Source organism: Rattus norvegicus, chromosome 3 (genome assembly GCF_036323735.1).
Source record: "Rattus norvegicus strain BN/NHsdMcwi chromosome 3, GRCr8, whole genome shotgun sequence".
Classification (NCBI taxonomy): domain Eukaryota; kingdom Metazoa; phylum Chordata; class Mammalia; order Rodentia; family Muridae; genus Rattus; species Rattus norvegicus.
Window position 1 is genome coordinate 21,288,217 of NC_086021.1, and position 10,508 is coordinate 21,298,724.

Here is a 10,508-nt window from a genome sequence, read left to right on the forward strand (position 1 = left end):
TCCTTAATGAATTTCTCTAAAATACATTTGCATGACAGATAAAATATTAACTCTAGAATGAGAATATTAGAAAGATGCTTGTGTCTGTGTTACTGCATTGAAAATGTAATTTATACCCCTTTGTCATTTTCAAAATTCAGATGTTCATAGTATATATATTAGATTATGTGGACTATTAATAATAAAAAAAGTTTCTAACAATAACTGAAGAACAGAGCCAGTACTTTGAAACAATAATGCTTCTGTCACCTTTAATGTATATAGTTTTTGCTATAGGTACACAATGATTTCTACATATGAAAGTCTAAATGCTCTACAGCTCATGCTTTCTAGTTTCAAGAAGTGAAAACTTCAGTAATAGCTTTTAACTTCAAAATCAAAATGAAAATAAAATGCATGAACAGAAAGAACAGAAGGAAAATAAAAGAAGGGAAGGAAGAAAGCATGGAAGGAAGGAAGGAAGGAAGGGAGGAAGGAAGGAAGGAAGGAATGAAGGAAGGGAACAGGAAGAAACAGGAAGAGATTTGTTAAGTTGCTCATTTGAGAGGCTACATGCCAGTATGGAAGACACCCTTGGATGAGTTCCAAAACTGTACAAGATCAGGCATGGTTGTTCGTATCTATAATTCACTGGTGAATATCAGACCTTCAAAGTCATCACTGAATATATAGTGAGCTTCAGGCAAGTCTGGGGTTTATGAGACCCTGTGGAAAAAAGAGAGAAAGAGAGAGAGGGGGGTAGAGGAAGAAAGGAAGGACTGACTTCGAGCGATATCAACTCAAGATGGCAGCCACCACAGGCTCGGGAGTAAAAGTCCTTTGAGATTTCCGACTGTTGGAAGAGCTGGAAGAAGGCCAGAAAGGAGTAGGCGACAGCACAGTAAGCTAGGGTCTGGAGGACTATGAGGACATGACACTCACAAGATAGACAGGCATGATAATTGGGCCTCCACGAACAATTTATGAAAACCGAATATGCAGCCTTAAGATAGAGCGTGGGCCACTCTAGTATCCAGAAGCATCCCAGTCTGTGAGATTTGTAACAAGAGTCAATATGAACGGCGTGAGCAGTTCCAATGGAGTGGTGGATCCACGAGCCATGGCAGTACTGGCAAAGTGACAGAATTCCCACAGCATCAAAGTCATCCTGCAGGAACTGAGGCGCTTGATGATGTCAAAAGAGAACATGAAGCTGCCACAGCCACCAGAAGGACAGTGTTACAGCCATTAGTCACCAAGGCCCCGGCCTCCCTTCCCCATCCAACCCAAGTCTTCATTTTCCACAGTAGTGAATTTTCTAGATCCATCTGTAGACCTCAAAGTACTGGAGAGGAAGCTCCACTCAGACTTCATCCTGAGACACTGCTCTGATACTAACTTCTTGTCCATTTGAAATACCTAAGTTGTGCTGTGTAACATCATCTGTCGAGTATAACCGCTGTCTGCCTGGTTGAACTTCTGGGATCAATAAGGTGTGTTGAAATCGGTTTCCTTTGGGAGCGGTGGGCATAGCTAACGCAACTGTGGACAGACACGTCTCACACAATCACCTGCTGCTGGCACTTGGCCTGGGTATGCCTTTGCCCGCCCCGCCCTCTGCCACAGCTGTGTGGTGGCCCATAGATTAGATGAGGAGGTTTCAGGTAGCAGCTGTGGGACTGACCACCACTAGGTTTGGGGTGCTCTGGCTGTACCCATGCTTTCTTAAGTCTTAAGTGATTGCCCCATCCAAGCCATGGTCCCCACTCCTCCACTCCCACCCTTGGTCAAAGCTTAGATTGTAACCTCCCCTCCCCTGAAATTGGCCCTGGGTGAGGAATTCAGAGCTTCCAGTCTCCCCACCTTTATCAAGGGGTGCTGCTTTCCCCTCCTCAAGTCCCTTGTTGCCCATCATCACCCAACACTTGCTGTGGCCAGAAGCCATCAGATGAGGTTGAAAACGCCTGGCCTCCCTCCCTTAGCTCTGGACCACACTTGTTCACCTGCCACCAGCCTGGGAAGGGAGCGCTGGGTCTGCGGCCCTGCCACCACCATCAACTCCTGAGCTTTGAGCTCAGGTCTAGAGGTGAACAGAGCAGTCACAGGGCGACTCAGACGGGCCACCGCTCAGGGTCCTTGGATATATGCCTAGAGAAAGGCCATGTGGAGAGTCCTCGGTGCGCATGGTTCTGAGTTGGTTCCTTTTCCCATAATTGCTTTGTTTTTACACGTTGAAGAGGTTTGAACAGGGCTTTCAGTCACCCTGACCACCCATCGGGTCTGGAGTGGAGTCTGACAGCTGGAGCACGAGGTCCTGACTCTGCTCCTCAGTGTTGCTCCTCAGACTCTGGGTAGGGACCCAGAGGAGCTCTGTGTCACCATGTTCACAGATCGTTTGCAGATAGGTGGGCCTGGCTCCTGGCTCATTGACAGGACCCAGGATCCCCACTCTGTTCAGGACCACTAAATGTTGAAATGTGGATGCATACTGAAATAACGGCAATTCGAGGTGTTGCAATGAGGAAAAAAAAAAAAAAGGACTGAGCAGATGAAACACTGGTGATTCTTTCTTAGTCCATTCAAGCCTCATTAAGTTTCAAATTTTTCAAACTAGCCATATGTACAGCAAAATTCAAAAAGACAATGATAATAACCACATGGGAGTCACTTGGGGAGACAATTTGCTCACAGTGGTAGAATGTAAATGAGCCGAGTTGATACTATAAGAATAAGGCAAATCCTCAACTGATTGATTTGAAGTATCTTTTCCCACATATGAGCTTACTTTAATGAGAGGAATCGTGGACATGTCAACCTTTAATGAAGTACAATTTTTTAAGCCTTCTCTATTCCTATTTTCAGTCATGGTGACTTCATGCAGGATTTTCTGATAGTATATATCAGTATGATATCATCTTACTAAAATCAATAGGAAATACAGTCCAAATTTTTGAATCCCAATTAATTAAAGATGAATATTTACACAAAACTGTTTGTATCAAATTCGACAAAGTTGTTTTCGTGAATAGGAAAGGCACACAGAACTAAACCCTTAACAAAAATTAAAATCAGGACCTATAGAAAAGGCTCAGGGGTTTTCCTTGGTCTCTAGTAGAGGACCTAAGTTCAGTGTCCAGTATCTATACTTGGTGGGTCATTACTACTTGTCAATCGAGCTCTGGAAATTGGGTACCCTCTCCTACATTTTGCAAGTACCTGTACTCATTTGTGCACACATGTACAGATGCATGAAGCAAATATTTAAAACCGCTTTTAAATATGAAAAACTAAAAAAAGTCAAAAAGAAAATGAAGGACAAAGAACAATGATTTGAATGTAAGTCATGTTAATACTGTACATAGCTATAAAAAAAGTTATTTAACATAACCTTGAAACAGCATAATTCAGATAGTTAAAATGCAGTCCCACACTCCTACCCAGTATTTAATATCAAATTATTCTCTATAGTTATTCAAATCAATATTCAAATCAATAATTTCTACAGGTGCATTTAATAGTCTTTGTTCATTAAACTAATCAAAATCTATGTTGTAGTTATTTGAAGAGAAAGAATTTTATGAATCACGTGATATCAACTGAATAAATATGAAAATTATGTGTGCAAACTTTACAAAAGTTAGTTTCAACACAAAAGTATAAATTTACAATTTAATAAACAAGGAACTAATTGATCAACCAAATGTTAACAACTACAATTCATCTATATATGAAATAGAAAATAATATTTGAGATATAAAATTAAGACTTATGTTAGTAAAATAATGCATAAGTTATTTTACTTAAAAAGAAAATCTTATGATCATATTAATACAGCTAGAAAACATTAAGAAAAAACTTAATACTCTTAAAAATGGGATACACATGCACACAAATTTAGAAAAGTTTGATACATATACATTATATTATAATGTCATATCAAAAGTTAGAACTATCATTTGTTTGTTATGAATGAAAGGAAGATGTTTCAGACCACAAACAGAAATAAAATTCTCTCGTATTTTACATAAATAAAAGGCATTTACATAAATAAAAAAATTTTAATAACATCTCCATCATAATTAGATGAGTATGTTCCTGCCTTCTTGCAATGAACATTGAATTGATCTCTACTGTATCAAGAAAATTGTGATAGCTGTTAGGTACAGAGAATGAAAAGCCGTCCTCTGGACAGCTCATGGTTATCACACTCATGAACCCACAGCACCAGTGTTAACACAATACTTTCACATGATCAAGCCAGCTAGAGTCAGGGCTTAGATGGGGTGACCAACCCTTGCTAATGCCATATTGAGGGGCTTTTGGCATTTGATGGCTACTGGTGAATGAAGAATCATTCATTTGGGGGGGGGTTATTGCCTTGGTAATTTGCTTGTGCTTCAATAGATTCCCTTCATGGGTGACACTAGATTCTGATTCTTTGATGAGATCTAAAAGGTAAACAGATGAAAACATGGTGTCAGGAGATGTATTATAGGAAATCTGGTGAGATTTGGTAAAGGGAATGTAGAGTGCATACAAGTATATTTCTTTATATAAAAAATAAAGAAAAATATGAAAGGACAAATGTTTACTTAATTAACAGAAGATAGAATATCTCTATAGACCAATTCTAAATAGCTTATAAATATAAAGCTAGAAATAATAGATGAGTTTAAAAGATGTACAAATTTTCTTCACTGTTTAAGAGATCATCGTAAGAGATCATGGGAGAGAATGTAATGTATTATAATATACTTCCAAATGTAAAAGATTATAACTTTAGCTTAGTAATAAATACAAGGTTTTTCACCGACTGAGATTATGTATAATCAGTTTGAGCTAATTCCTCCCTGTTAAATTATAAGCATTTCTAAATTCCTCAGAAAAACAACCTTAGAATAACTACTTTTAGTCCCCCAAAGTCCAGGGAATTGAGGCAAAAACTCTTCAATGGATTCTTCAAGCTGTACATAATTATTTTTATATTTATTACTAAACTAAAATTATGATCTTTTACATTGGCACAGAATTTATTTGATACAAATTTAGATTTTTAAGATTTTCTTTAATATAAATTTCTCATTGATTTAAAATTAATATTGTTACTCTGATGTACACGTATTGTGCATATACAACATTTTTCAACAGAGATGGCTTATACCCAGTCCTTTTCTGCTATTAAAAAATGAAGCTGAGATGATTAAGCACGTGAGTTTAAGGCCAAATAGCAAATTCATGTCTCTAAGTTTATTGTTAGAATGCTTTCAAGATAATTTGTTAAGATAATTAATGGACAACAGTCCAGATTACTTATATAGTTAGACAGTTTCTAAAAAACACCGGAAGTCCACAAGATATGACATTTAATGTTCTTTAACTTTTATTGAGACATGTCCGCTCCCACCAGCTCCCCCTTGGTATATTCAAAGAAGAAATTGAAAATCTCCACCTCCACGTGAGGTGATTTATTGTGGCTGACAGGCACTATGCAAAAATTGCTCCAATTCTTCTACAGACTAATTACTGTCCAGAAAAGGAAACATTGCAGAATAAGTTGGCTGAAAATTTCTGCCAAGCCAGAATGATTAGCCCTTCAAAATTCAGTGTTTCAAAAGTCTGTCTGATGATCCTAAGCCAGAAGCCTGAAGACTTGCTCTCACGTGTTGCTCACAGGGGACTGTGCAAATAGAAAATTGTCTCTATAACCTGTCTCAGTTCTAGAAGCCATGCTAGGCTTCCTATATTTACAGATATATGGCTCATTCTCAGATTACTGGCAGGGTTGAAAACTTAGTATAATCTTATAACCCACTCAGACTATTTAACTTTGAGAATACATATTTATTAGTTAGTTATCAGATAATACATAAGCTAGCCAGGATATAACAGATTTTAAGCCTTTTAAAAGCTAAAATATATAACTAAATGTTCTGTTTAACTGATAAAAGTTGGGCTGGGTGTTAGGTACATCTGATACTTTTAAATTACAGAATGATAATAGTTGTGCTCAACTTATATTTGAGAAAAAAATTTCTGGTTTTTTTTTAATTAAAAGGGTAAAAGAGTAGATTGATGTCATTATTAAGGGAAGGGAGGTACAGGATAGAACCAGGCCTGTCATTGGATAAGAAGGAAGGATGGGTGGGAGAAAAGTTTTAGAGAGGCAGAGGAAGCCAGAGTGAGAATGTGAGAGCACAGAGAACATGGCAGTAGATGTTTAGATGCCTCTCTGTACATATTACAGGTTGTTATGACTATTCTCAAGGGATGGGTGTGTACAGGATTTTGTGCTGTCTGGATTGGCAAATTATATCTTATCAATTGGATCAGAAAATATTGTTTGATGTGTTCTTTCATAAGGCAACTTAATTGAGTTTAAGAGAGTGTATGGTGGCCAGATGCATGGGCCTACCAAAGAATTGGGATGTGTTTGCCTGGCGTGATGGAAACCCAACCAAGAGGGCTGTGGATGAGGGAGGAGCAGCCTGACAGGGTGCCGTGTTGGGAAGAATAGTGTGTCAGAAAGTAGATGCGGCAGCATGGAGCCACTGAGATAAATTATTCCTATTTCCAATGGCACCAGAAATAATAAGGGACTGAGACAGCTAGGGTATACCTGGGAACCAGTTCTGTCAGGTTTTTTGTTTTCTTTTTTTGTTTTTATTTTTACTGCAGCACATATATTGTGTGTCGAGTGTCCTGAAGGGAAAACATGCTTAAGTCCTTGAGTATGAAGTGATTTATTGCATCATGGCCACATATAACCATGATGGGATACTAAAGACAAAGATAGGAGAGTGAGGATTTTTAATTTCCAAGAAATTATAGGATTTTGTTGTTCCTCAATCATATGATTTTTTTGGGTAGGATATATACCTTGTGATCTAGACTAATAGATGTATCACAGAAAGAAAAAAGGTGGAGGCAGAGTTACCATTAAAGGTTTTTGGGGCCTGGGAATCAGATGCAAGGGACAGAGAGACTACAAGGCCACAGAACATGTTGCTTATCAATTATATTGAGGTTACAAAGGGGATGGCAGGTTTGAGGAAAGCAGCCAGTTAGACAGGACTGTGATCTAACACTTCCCTGCTTATGAAAGAAAATTCAAAAGTCACATCCAGCTGGAAAGTCTTATGAATACTATGAAGTACCTATTAATGTGGGGAGCCAGGACTGCCCAAGGCTGTCTGAAAGACCTGGACAAAAGAATAACTGGAACACTAGTTCTATGCCCTTACCCAGGATCACACTTGTCAAGGCCTGTCTGATGCTGAAGCCAATGTCTTAAAGGAGTCAAGGTTGAGGGAAGAGACTCTTCCCTTAGGTTGTGGTTATCAGTTCTTAGGCAGCTGTAACTGTGGTATCCCATGTTCTTTTCGTCAGCATTGTCTGACTTAATCATTTGCTGACTTAGTTGTTCCCCATGTACAACCACCAGTACCCCCAGGACTGCAAATTATAAATATGATTCTACAATTTCTAATAAAGAGCAAATAAATTTCAAGCAATCTTCACAAAAATGTTTACTAACAGCAATCACATTTTAAATCAGACAAACTAAAAATAAATTGAACACCATGTGCTCCAGCTGTATATCCTCGGGACATAACCCCAAGACACCAAATTACTACAGAGGTACTTGTACAGTTTCACCCATTGTTGCTTAGTTGCCAGCAGGGAGGAAATGCAATTCATATGAATCCTAATGGGGTGACTGCTCTGCTTTTCCTATCAGTTATTTTGCTCTACTGCCACTATGCCATCCTCACCGTGCAATCCTAGATAACACAGTGATCTATGACTCCAAGATATAATGTTTGACTATGTAATTGCAAATATTGGAAGAGAAATGAAGTCTTAAACACTGCTATATATTTATTTAAATGTCCCTGTTTTTTTTATTCCAGAGACTGTGCTGCAAAAGGTATATACACACTTCTCCCTCATTTCCTCAGCTGAAGGCTATGTGGCTCAGTTTTAATTCTCATGTGATAAAGTATCAAATTCCCTATACTATCTCAATAGATGTATCTCTCTTATTCCTTTTCTATTTAAAGAGTCTAAACTGTCCTTATATCAAACTATGCTGTTTATATAACAGGCAAACCCAGAAATATCAACTGTGCTTCACAAGGTAAGTATGCAAAGTACGGTTTTATAGAATTGCTTGTAATGCATCTACTCCTATTTTTATTTTCTGGTCTATTCAGGTGTGTTTTATAATATCCACCTGCAGAGATATCTATGGAAAATTACAAACAAAAGCAAAAACAGAAAACAATTAAGATCTGTTATCAAATCTTAAGCAAACATTCACCACTCTAGGACTGGGAAATTGCTCAGTGGGTAGAAACATATGGACCTGGGTGTGAATATTCAGCATGTATACATAATGCCAGGCATAGGGGATAGCTACACATAACTATTACCTCTGAATCCTGAGGGCTCACTGACCAGTTCTCCAATCCCACAGTAAATTTCTAGTTCAACAAGAGAACTTACGTCAAGAACAGTGAACAGCACTAAGGAAGATGCTTGAAATCCCTCTCAGAACTCCAAAAACACATGCACAGATGGGTAAAGCCACACAGTTACAGGCATGCACCACACACTCACATCCACCAACATTCTTATAACACACAACACCACAGATACATAGAAAATGGTTAAGGGACTGCAGGGTAATTCTTAATTTGCTGTTGTCACCCAGCATGTATCTTAGATACTGATAATAACCAAGAACAGATTAAGCTGGAAGAGAGTTTATCCATAGTTTTAACTTTTCCTTTATTTTAATTTAATTAAAATGCTTTCGTAATTTTACACAAAATACTATATCCAGACTTATGGAATTCTAGAATCACCCAGGACAAAAACTTTTGAGCATGTCTGAGAGAGAGAGAGACATCAGACTGGAAGAGTTCTAGTGCAAAGGCCCTCCAGCCAGAAGCTGGAACCCAGATGCCCTTCAACAGAGGAATGGATACAGAAAATGTGGCATATTTGCACAATGAAGTACTACTCAGCTTTCAAAAACAATGACTTCATGAAATTCCTAGGCAAATGGATGGAACTAGGAAATATCATCCTGAGTGAATTAACCCAGTTTGTAGATACTAGTCCAAAGCTTGGAATACGCAAGATACAATTCATAGACCATATGACGCTCAAGAAGGATGAAGAACAAAATGTGGACACTTCAGTCCTTCCTAGAAGGGGGAACAAAATACTCAAGAGGGAGGGGAATATAGGGACACAGTGGAGCAGAGACTTAAGGAAAGGCCATCTAGATGCTGCACCATCTGGGAATCTATCACATATGCAGCCACCAAACCTAGTTAGTATTGCTGATGCCAAGAAGTCCTTACTGATGGGAGCTTGATGTGGATGTCTCCTGAGAGACTCTGCCAGAACCTCACTGATATAGACAAGCACGCTTGAAGCTAACCATCGGACTCCATGGGGACTCCAATGAAGGAGTGAAGGAAGAGCTGAAAAGGTTTGCAAACCCATAGGAAGAACAACAATATCAACCAGCTAGACTAACCAGTGCTCCTAGGGATTAAACTACTAACCAAATAGTACTCATGTAAAAGCCTAACACTTCAGTTGCATATGGAGCAGAGGATGGCATTGTCTGGCATCAATAGGAGGAGAAGCCCTTGGTCCTGTGAATGCTCCTTTCTCCAGTGTAGGGGAATGGCATGCTATTGAGGTGCGAATGGGTGAATGGGAGGAAAAACATCCTCATGGAAGCAGGGTGTGGGGTGTGGGAGAGTGGGTAACTGGGCAAGGGAATAACATTTGCAGTGTAAATATATAAAATATCAAGTTAAAAATGTTACTACTGCTCTTAATAACCCTATATGTTTTTAAAATCCATTTGTCAAAATTCTTACTAAGTCTGTTTTGTTTTCACACATGGACTATGATGGGTTAACACCATATCTGGGAATATCTTCTCAATATTAGACATAACATCTGAATATGTGATAATTTATATCCATTTTTTTATTCAGGAAGAATCCGATGCCAAAGAAAATTTCCTCTTTTTGATTAGCATGGAAATTATGTTCAAAATAAGCTAATTAAATAAAGATACCTGAGTGTATACACATTCATATACATATTCATACATATGAATATGTGTGTGTGTATGTATACATGATGTAGGCCTCCTTCACAGGGCATCTAGGCCTTAACAGTTCCCTCAGGCCTTCATGTTTTCCCTAGACCTTTAACAGCCAGCAGCTTTGCCCTCTGAGCAACCAGTCTACAGAGGAATTCATAGAGAAACCCTGTCTGAAAAATTAGGGGAGCGAGACAAACAGATTGATCGCTCTCTCTCTCTTTCTCTCTGTGTGAGTGTGTGTGTGAGTGTGTGTGTGTGTGTGTGTGTGTGTGTGTGTGTGTGTGTGTGTGTGTTCAACTGAGGAGGCACTGGCAAATAAATGTTTGCCTATCCTCTGTAAGCCAGTCCATCCCAATACTGCCTTTCCTTTTCCTTAGTTTGTTTGGTTTATTCC

The 10,508-nt window shown here is 38.7% G+C and overlaps 1 pseudogene; it reads left to right on the plus strand.

Moving 5' to 3' along the window:
• The first annotated feature begins 751 nt into the window (after window positions 1-751).
• Window positions 752-1,579, plus strand: Ube2v1-ps26 (ubiquitin conjugating enzyme E2 V1, pseudogene 26; annotated as a pseudogene).
• Window positions 1,580-10,508: the final 8,929 nt, after the last annotated feature.